At 38.6% G+C, this 10,196-nt stretch overlaps 1 long non-coding RNA gene across 1 annotated transcript; it reads left to right on the forward strand.

Annotated features, from left to right (window-relative positions):
• Positions 1–385: 385 nt before the first annotated feature.
• On the forward strand, positions 386–3,327 carry LOC144181045 (uncharacterized). Its single transcript, XR_013324601.1, has 3 exons — positions 386–521; positions 2,984–3,120; positions 3,205–3,327. It is a non-coding gene; the product is annotated as an uncharacterized LOC144181045 (long non-coding RNA).
• The last annotated feature ends 6,869 nt before the right edge of the window (positions 3,328–10,196 follow it).

Consider the following 10,196-nt stretch of genomic DNA (forward strand, 5'->3'; position numbering starts at 1 on the left):
CACCTAAAAACTGGTCCAATCCTATGGAAAACATTCACTATGACTACCCCTTCTTTTTCCACCACATTTCTCCCTTAAATGGAACCGAAAATGCTTTTAAACGCAAACCTGCACAGCCCTTCCAAATAAAAGTCCTGAACCACTTGTCTTCCACGTCGGCTTTCGAGATGGCCTTCCTCTGTTCGAGGAGATATATGAGATGGAAGATACAAAGCCAAGGCTCTTAATAAAAATCATCCATTTTTGTCAGAGGCAGCCAGGGGAACATTTGCAGCAGCGTCAATAGACAGCTACTCCCTGCATTCTCTCCCCCGCCACTTCTTCATCTCCATCTCATCTCTCCATCTTTCTGACTTTCTTTCAGAGCTTACATCGGTCGAGAAAGAGAGAGAGAGAGAGAGCGTCACCTCGCCTGACACGAAACATCCCTAAATCATTGCCATTCTCACTCTGCAGGGCTTCTTCCCTCGCCATTCATTTTTCACCTATCAAGTGACGTTGAAAGTTCCACTTATCACAAGGTAAGGGATGACAATCTCCTGCTGTTTATTCATCTCGTTTTCCCCAAATAAGCAAGTTTGTCATTATTTCCAACATATGCAATAGAGGCCCATAAAATGTTTGTAAAAAATCTTGAGTATTAGTCGCAGACCCAGCCAAATTATGATGGAAACAATGTGACTTATAGTCCAGAAAATATGGTACTTTACTGTATGTATTGACACAAGGATTATACCACATATGACTTACCGTATTTTCACGACTATAAGGCGCACCACATTATAAGGCGCACCCTCAATGAATGACATTTTTTCCATATATAAGGTGCACTGTATTATAAGGCCCACTGTATTATCAGGTGCACTGTATTATAAGGTGCACTGTCTATTTTTTCAGAAAATCTAAGACTTTTAAGTGCGCCTTATAGTCGTGAAAATACGATACTGCCTAACAAGTTGGTCATCGGCCTGCAAAACAACACTAAAACAGATTGAAACCATTTATAAGCAAGCTTTGAAAATATTGGACAGAATGGCAAAAAATGCACCCCCACAGTCAGATATAAAAAAAGCACAAATGCCTGAACTGGAACAATACTGTTAAATATGTGGATTCAGCCAAAGCACCTTCTTTGTTTACATAACCTATCGGTACGTGTCATCGTTTGTTTTCAACCTACACAAGGGACTAAAGATAGAAATTAGCCCTCGGCTAAAATCACATAAATATGTTCATTAACATGAATATAAATATGTGCTGTCCCCTTATAAATTCAGATAAAAGTAGCAAAAGCTTTACAATTGATCTGTAAACTGCCTATGAATTAATACATAGCAAAAAAATAACTAAAAAGGTGAATAAAGGCCTTTTTTTCAGGAATTCTGAAGTCAAAATGTCCTCCAATTCTAGTTAGATTAACTTCAACGTTCTCTCTTGAGTATTTAACCCCCTCCCCCTTTTATATTTGGCGAGCCATTCCACAAATAGATGATTAGGTTTTCTTTCTCGGTAGCCAATTTGCTGCTGCATGAAGAAAAATGCGCACCTCTCTGTTTTCAAATAACGGGACCCTGTTCTTGCCGAGCTGTGACTCATTGGCTGTGTAAGTTGAGGAGTCGCTCCCGTGAGTAGCGAGGGGTAAATGTGATAAGAAAGAACGTAAACACATCAGTCATAGCCGTGTTGCGGAGGTTTGCCGATACACTCATGTAGGTGGGATTGTCAAGCCTCGGGATGACGGTGCAACTCCGATCCACAAGAGCATGAAACGGGATTACCGGCACATCAGCGAATATGCAAACCACCAAGCTTTATTTTAAGGACAACTAACGTTTGGTTTTGCGGTTCCATTTATCTGCACTGTCGCATTAGTGTATGTCAAAATACTACAAGTCGGTGAAAGCCGGGGATTTGTAAATGGAACCATTTCATTGGCTTTTCAGGAAATTGCAAGGACTTATTGCTTATTTAGAGGGAGGGAATTTAGTGTTATTTATAGTAGCCATGTCAGTCGTTGTGGTTTCTGAGAGAGGTCACATACAGGGTGACCCAAAAAGATGCGTACCCATGAACATTTCTATTTTGACTTGATTAAAAAGCTATTTATTTCAAATTACAACCACATATTTTTCAGTTTATGGAAGAACATTCACCAGAGTTTCAGCTATTTCTGTCAATTTTTAGTCAATTTATGGCTTTCCCAAGATGTGTTTCAAATGTCCACCATTCCTTTGCAAGGAAACCTGTACTAGTCTGACAAAGTTGTCAATCACTTTTACACACTCCTCTTTCGGGATGGCTCTTATTTTTGCTGTGATGGCAGTTTTCAGTTCCTCAATTGTTTGAGGCATTCGTTAAAAATAGATTTTTTATCGAATGAAATATGGGTAAGCATCTTTTTAGGTCACCCTGCATTTTGAATTTGAGTTTTAGTAGGTTTCTTTAGTTTTGGTTTGGTGATCAGGTGTGGATTCCAAAATAATTAGACTTGACTTGAACATTTTGAAAAATGTTTACTAAGAATTTGAATACGCAATCATGACTGAGGTATAAAATTCAGGGAGGGCCTAATTCCTCTTTTCATTTTCAATTAGTTTTAATATGTTTCATTTAGTTGATCATTTTCATGAAAAATAAATCAATGTTACCGTATTCTCACGACAATAATGCACTCTTAAAAGTCTTACATTTTCTCCAAAATATAATCCAGTGTGATTTATGTATGGAAAAAAAAAATCAAATGTCTCATTCATTCAGGGTGCGCCTTATAATATGGTGCGCCTTATAATGTGGTGCGGTGCGGTTTGCCTTATAATCGTGAAAATACGGTAACGTTCAACCTTTTTGTATTTTTTAACAATAAATTTAAGTCATATTCTCTCTTTCATTTTGAAATGAATGCTGATAAACACACTATATAATGTAACCAAAAAGTATTCACAATCCCTAATTTTTGCTTTCCAAATCTCTATCCTTTTTACAGCCCCAATAAAAACCATTCACAGATGAAGATCATTTAACACAGAGTGATTTCCCCTCCTTCTTGGACATGATACCGCTATTTCCACCTGCCATTTTCATCACGATCACGTCAAATAAATCAAAAGGTGGAACTTTTTGGTAAATATGACCGGGCTATTACAGCCAAATGACTAACTGCTGCATTCATTTTCATTCCTGATGATATTTTAATCAATTTGGCAGGTGGCACATGCCCCATACAGATGTGGCAACCTGCACCCCATCACCACACGTGGCATGGTGATTCTCCCCAAGGTAGGAAATGTAACACATGCACCCCTTTTTGCACTTGATCTGTTCTGCCTGTCAGATTGCATACCTGAACTGTGCCAAATCTGCTGGCTCGCTAAAGCTTTGGCGTGAGCTTAATTGGCACTAAATGCGTGAAATAAACCGATGTGACCGATCACCATCTGTCCAAGCGTGAAAATGTAGCAGATAATACCACTCCTTTTATATGTTAGACACAATTTATATATATTGACGTGCGTTACAGAGTACCGTCTCCTCTCACTCGCTGTATGTTTTTCAAAGAAAACCATCTTGGTCTCGCCTCTATAGGTCTGTTTTTATTGATCTATTTTTTTTTTGTCGGATTCCGTTTGCCAGGGAAAAGATTTAGATGTAAATTCATGTGTTGCCTTCGCTGTCCGTCGAGAGCGAATCAGTCGGCGAGCCGGGAAATAGGTAGACATGTCGGGACGATAAGCGGCCAAATGTTCTCCTTCCCAGGCCGTCTTAAAGGAGCGGTGAATAAATTTCCATTGGCGTCGAGTGGGCGCTCTTTTCTTGACTTTCCTACCAAAGGACGCCTTTTCGCTCACAATATGTATGCAAAGTAGTTCACAGCACACAAGCGTTTAGTTGATATGTTTTCGGGCCAGCGGTTTCATGATAAATGCTGTTATTTATTATGGAAAATTTCCAGCTTGATGAAAAAGACAAACTCATGCCGCTGTGACATGAATGCAAAAGCAGCTGACTTGCTTCTTGGTTACATCCATATTGATGAACATCTACATTCAATATGTTGCTCCATTGATTCTTCATTATTCCAATTCCCGAGATCGTTCCAATGTGGCATGGCGGCAACGTGTACACAATTAACTTGCTTTGCCCATTAAAACGGAGGCTTTAAAGCATGCCACACAAGAGTTTATAATTAAAAAGCAGCTGCACAAACTATCAGGCGACAGCATCATTAGTATTTGCTCTGTGTAATGTTCATTCCCTGGAGTCAGTGAAATAGTCTTTAGCTATTCCTATGCTGATGGATGCACAAAACTAAATGTAAGGTGAAGCATTTTTAAAAATGGACTATTTTAATCTGAGAAGACTTTGATTTTTTTCTTATTTTAGGTTGAAATTTGGGTTAGAAACTGGCAAAGGTGCATTTTTTGCATGGGGTGCGATTCAATGCAAAAAACAATACGGTAAAAGCTATTATACAGGTTTGTTTACGACTTGGTTATGTTGGTACAATGACTTAAATGTTATTTAGTTACCCGGACATTTCGTCGATGGAGTATATCATTGTTTTACTGGTTAGTCAGCACCATGGACAGAGGTCGCATTTGTTCAAACTGGGCAGATGACCTTCGAAACCCTGATGCTGCTACACAAACTCAAGAGACTTCACAAGAAAATTTGCCAAGGGTGCTATTGTGCAATGTGCATTCATTGCAAACAATAAAGAAGTAGGTTAAGTTCGTCCAATCCCAGCAATTCAAGTCACAGGTGTGACCTCTGTCCATGGTGCTGACCGACCAGTAAAACAATGATTGAGGGATGCAATAATTCAGTCTATTTCCTATGTAATGCTGATTAATACAAGATTTAATTGTTGTTAGTTGTTTAATGTCGGCTTTTCTCTAATGAACGCAGTTTCCTATTCAAACAACAATAAATGAACAAACCAATGGTGATAAACAATTGGCCTTTATGTTGTAGTAGCACCCCTGGTCAGTTTCTTGGGCTGTCCATTGAAGAATCTGCCAGTATTGAATAGACAAAATTCCACAGAAAAGCTTAGACAAGTCAGTGTGTGAGGTTTAGTCGTATTCTGCCATTGACGGCAATAGGCATCCAATCCATTTTCATTGGCTGAACATATACATACAACAGATACCCCTACCGTTTAATATACCCATGCCGTTTAATATACCTGCGTCTATCAAACAGCAAAATACGGTACTATGATTTGAACACAACAGATAGGTAACAAGAACAAAAAAAATCAATGTAAACGTGTTTGAAATGTATTGAAACAAATGCTGAGATGAGAACAGTCTGAGAATATCTGAAATAAATATCAGTAACATTTAAAAATTTGATTTTTTTCAACACAGATGAAAGCTTAGGTATTAAAACCTATAGTTTACAGTCGCAAATGACCCTGCACGTTAACACAATGTTACCCAAGCTAATTCTTGTCAGAATTGTCCATAATCAATTCCATCCAAAATTTGCATGGCGACAGTGTAAGGGAAATGATGTGTACAGTTTCATGGTGATCATTATGATCTGCAGTCGGGAGGATGTTGTGGAGAAAAAAGCACAGTTTCAACACATGGACATGATTCATTGTGTTTGTAGATTACAATCTTCTGCTATTTATGTAATCAGCAGGGGACCTGCTTCTATTTGCGGGCTAGGGTCGCTCATAAGCAAGCAAAACGTTTTTCCCTAGCACTGATTTTCCCTCACATTATCTCACACTCTTTATTTCCGCCCATATTTAATGAAGATCTCCGATAATGAGTACCGTTAAATGCAAAACGTGGCCAACTTGACTAAATGACCATTTCTTATTCATTCCAATTTTGTTTTTAATTATGCAGAGGCCATTCAGAATGTTGAATTGTTTCAGGGTGGCGCTCAGTTCACATTTTAGAACCCAAAAGAATCCCCCCCCCCGTTAGGTACCAGTGCTCAAAATGTGTGTTTTTTCAGGAATTCAAGCAATGAATTTATTGTTGCATGTCATCGTGCAAGGCATTTACAGGATTTTCCCAGTAGCAATCCAAAATGGATTAAAAAGCCAGCGTATACGCTACGCTCCACTACGTACAAATGAGTTAAGCGACTACATGTTACCAAATCCTGAAAGGTCAGTTTATGCACCTGTTTTTCTCATTTTGATGTGAACTGCTCAAGCGTTAGAAGGCACCTGAACGACAGGAGCGTGAAATATCGAAATGAATTTCATTGTCAGGTGGCCAAATAAATAATACAGGCTTTGTCACTTATGCTTTTCCACGATTTAGTAACTGGATTTCTACTAGAAAGGTCCGCTCTTCACGATTTGGCCTTCTAACGTGACATGATGTGGTTGTATTTTTTAACGCGGTGTCTCAGCGGGTAGTGTCGAGATGGCTTGTGACTTTCCTCGCTCAGGATGGGCCGAGGATGACGTTATTCTAGTTGACAAGCTTCTCCGTATCAGGCTGTAATCACATTCCCGCTGCATGCTCTTATAACTTTTGCTCGTCCATAATTATTTTAACAATGGATTTCAGAAGGGCCAATGTGGATACGTAAGACATGCTTGCAACTAAAGCGATGAGACAGAGAAGTCTTTCTAAATAAAATATCACGTTTCTGTTCTTGTATGTGCCACTTTTCCATTGCAGAATAGCTACAATGACAATATTTGTCTAATATAAGAATAGAACAATTTGTAGTTCTTCTTTTAATATTCAATAGTACGAGGGGGGAAAAGAAGCTTTGCATTTCATTTTGTAGCTTTTATTCAGGATTTTATTAGAGTAGTGTTGGAATGGTTTGTTTTGAAAGGGTTGTATTTTTTAAACGATTTAGGATGATGCATTCTCATCTTAATATGACAAACTTATATACATATACAAATAGGCATATAGACTTATATACATATACACATATACAAATAGTCATATAGACTTATATACATATACATATACACATATACAAATATACATATAGACTTATATACATATACACATAGACATATAGACTTATATACATATACACATAGACATAGAGACTTGTATACGTATACACATAGACATACAGACTTATATACATATAGACATATATACTTATATACATATACATATAGACATACAGACTTATATACATATACACTATGTATATGTATATACATTCCTACTTTGTTGTAGTTTGACTTCTACCTGTTTCTTTACATTTTTCTTCTTCTTCTTTTTTTTACACTATTGCTTCATTAATTTATATTTTAGCCAGCTTTTGACCTTATTCGTGAGAATGCCTTACGTCCCTGAATTAGATAAACCAAGCGACCCCCAAATAACGCGTACACACTAAGGGCAAATACACAATCCTCTCACATGCTTGTGTAGTACGGCAGCTGTGTTGGCTACATTAGTGCATTAAATCAAAGCCAATTACTGCCGTCTCAATGGTCTTATTTCCCGAGAGGGGTAAAGATGCACGAGCAAAAGTACGCTATCCCTCAGTCTTATGAGCAAAGGCGTTTTGGATTATGTTAATTCTTTATTCCCTCTTTGTTAAACTGCAGGGAAAGATGTCAGTGTTCTGATAAATGTTATCAATACCTACCCAAATATGAAAAGTAAAGGATATATATATATATATATTTTCATTGAAATTATTGGCAAAACGCTAGTTTGAACAGGACTCGGAGTCAATTAAATTCTCTTTTTATAGCGTAGTTGTTATTGTTGCTCTCTGTTTCATTTGCCCTCAGGTTTTCTTGTTGGGTAATTACCGAAATCTGGACAGAAGTGCTAGTATTGTTGTTCTGGAGGGTGTTTTTTGCGTAAGTCTGTGACTTTTTAGGGTCAAACGGCACACTCCGACATCAACTCCAGCACTTAGACGCAGTGTGATGGAGGAGGCTTTTCGGGGACAGCGCTACAGGGAACGGGTCAAAGCGCTAACCTCTGAAATCGTGGTTCTTGTGAGCTTTTATGTGAGGATAAAAATAAGAAAAAATAATGTCAGACTAAAAAGAAAGACGGAATGAACTCGACGGGAAAAATGAGGAGTAAAAAAAACAAACAAAAAGACAAATCAAGTAGGGCAGACAGAGGAAAGATTGCCAGGTCGGAAAATTGCCAGGTCGGGACACCAGTCGTCTCCGGCGAGACACTTTGGAGGTGTGTGTCAGGTCAATTAGGAGTACAGTGCTTACATTTTCCCCTGACTTACTTCATTAGTGTTTTTTTTTTTTTGTCTGCAGCTTTGAGTGCCTTCAAAGTGTCAGCATGTTGAAGCCGACACTGGAACTGTCGGTCTTCACCGTTAGAAATCTAGTCAGAGTGCCAAGCGTTGGTCAAGGTTGTATTCATGCTTCAAACCTTTCAGGTTTACCGTATTTTCACGACTATAAGGCGCATCGCATTATAAGACGCACTGTATCATAAGGCGCACTGTCTATTTTGGAGAAAGTTTAAGACTTTTAAGTGCGCCTTATAGTGGTGAAAATACGGTAATTGCTATTGACTTCCAGGTATGAAGCACTCACTACACAGTCACCTCTAGAGCCAGCCATTGTTGATGTTTTGGATTATTTTGTATAAAATCTTGCAGTGGGGGAGGAGCTATATGATGGAAGATTTTGTAAACTAAGATGGTATCTGCATATTTAACAGTATTGTTTCAGTTCAGGCGTTTGTGTTTTTTAATATCCGACAGTGGTGGTTTTTGGTTTTCTGTTTTTTCCATATATTAGGCGCACTGTCTATTTTGGAGAAAATTTAAGACTTTTAAGTGTGCCTTATAGTCGTAAAAATATGGTACATTAAGCCACAACCTATTCGCCACTTGCCGCGTACAATTAAAGTCTTAAAAAGGATCATTCTGGAAGATTGTGTCAATTCAACCGACTCCCAAGAGTGGAAACTCTTGGTATCTCTGCAATCATCGATCAACTGTAAGCTTATGAGAAAAGCAGCTCAGCGTATTAGAAGGGTATTATAACGACCGATACAAATCGGATTGGGAAATCCACAGGATGTGCCGTAAGTTCATTGGAATTAGCTAACATAGGGTTTTTAGGGGATGCAAGATTCGTGATTAGGGTTCATTAGAAACGAGGAAAAGAGCTTAAAAAGATATCATATTTTGGATGGCTCATTTCGAGGCCATTTTTGGTGTTTTGGAGATGAAAAAAAACTAAAGTGTAGTTCTTAACCCCATTCTATGCCTTTAGCGTTTATTTTTTAAGTCTCTATTATCTATAGTTCATCACTAAAAACTAAAAAAAAAAAAAAAACTGAACACAACCGTTCACGGAAATTAAACCAGAAAGGGTGACACATCCTTTTGGTCAAGTGAATTTAAGCGAAAATCTGTAAAAAAAAAAAAAAAAAAAAAAAAAAAAAAAACTGTTTGTTTATTGGATCTAGCTCATGCCTCAGGAGATTTCTATTATTTTTTTATTTTTTTACAGCCATAGCGGGCAACCAAAAAGCTTTGAGTGAAGCGAGAGACATCCGGAAAAACCCGGTCGGTCAGGAGGGCTTCAGACGAGGTAGCTATGTGGGAGTTTTTGACAGCAGGGACATGTTTTTCCGATCCATCTTCCCTTTGGTCAGCTTAAAGCCTCAGTAGCTGTGTAATGGCTGAACTGCTAGCACTTTCAGGGGTTACGGTGCGGGAGATGAGGGATCTGCGATTGGTGAAGCCCAAATGAGAGGTGATTTCCTCACCAGAAGCCTCTTCATTTGGGCGCTTGAGAAGGTATCAGTGTGGCGACTGCTGTTGCAACCCTGCAGGGAAACAAGTAAATTGCTCCCCGCAGGAAGGTGGCACTGCTAATAAAGTGGATGTGACAATATGTAGAGTGCCGTCCGTCCCTGCCACTGCATTCCTTTCAACTGAATACCTTCATTCATTCAGCCTATTTCAGTCGTCTGTCCATTTTGGGCTACCGTTAATCCACAGATTTCTTCTTTTTCTTCCATCTGGCCAGCAAATGTAGCAATGCGCCCATCCATCTTAATCCCTTTTCTATCTTTTTAGACATCTATCTACGCTTTTACCCATTTTCTACCGTTCTCATTCCACTATTTGCTCCATTTGCTGAAGTGTCTGTTTTTTGGTTCTTTCTTTACATTGTCTTTTTCTTTTCTCTTGTAATGTGTTTGGTCACAGCTTCTTCTTTGTAATGTCTCTGCGAGCACTGGGCGGAGCAT

This window comes from Stigmatopora nigra, chromosome 23, assembly GCF_051989575.1.
Source record: "Stigmatopora nigra isolate UIUO_SnigA chromosome 23, RoL_Snig_1.1, whole genome shotgun sequence".
NCBI classification, from domain to species: Eukaryota; Metazoa; Chordata; class Actinopteri; order Syngnathiformes; family Syngnathidae; genus Stigmatopora; species Stigmatopora nigra.